We start from the raw sequence: 344 nt of genomic DNA, 5'->3' as shown, positions 1-344 counted from the left end.
GACGCGTTTCCAGCTCCTCGGGGCGAGGGCTGGGCGGTCAGAGCCGCTGCGGGTTTAGGTCCCTGCAGACCCGACCACGGTCTACACCAGCCACGGCAAACAACCCTAACTGAACCCTGGTGCCGTGTCGCACATAGAAATTTCTTGATCTTTGCAACCATAGGAAAACAAAGACTTATATTTTTGGTATTTATTTCATATATTTAAATGCCATTTAACAAAGAAAAATCAACCAAAAAAATGAGCTTGCGTGTCACCTCTGACACACGTGTCATAGGTTCGCCATCACTGGTCTACACAGCGGGCACTGTCCAGGCCACCAGGGACCCTGAACTTCGCGGGGT

The sequence above is a fragment of the Myotis davidii genome, unplaced genomic scaffold, assembly GCF_000327345.1.
Source record: "Myotis davidii unplaced genomic scaffold, ASM32734v1 scaffold43, whole genome shotgun sequence".
Lineage (NCBI taxonomy): Eukaryota > Metazoa > Chordata > Mammalia > Chiroptera > Vespertilionidae > Myotis > Myotis davidii.
Note: the sequence above shows the minus strand (reverse complement) of the source record.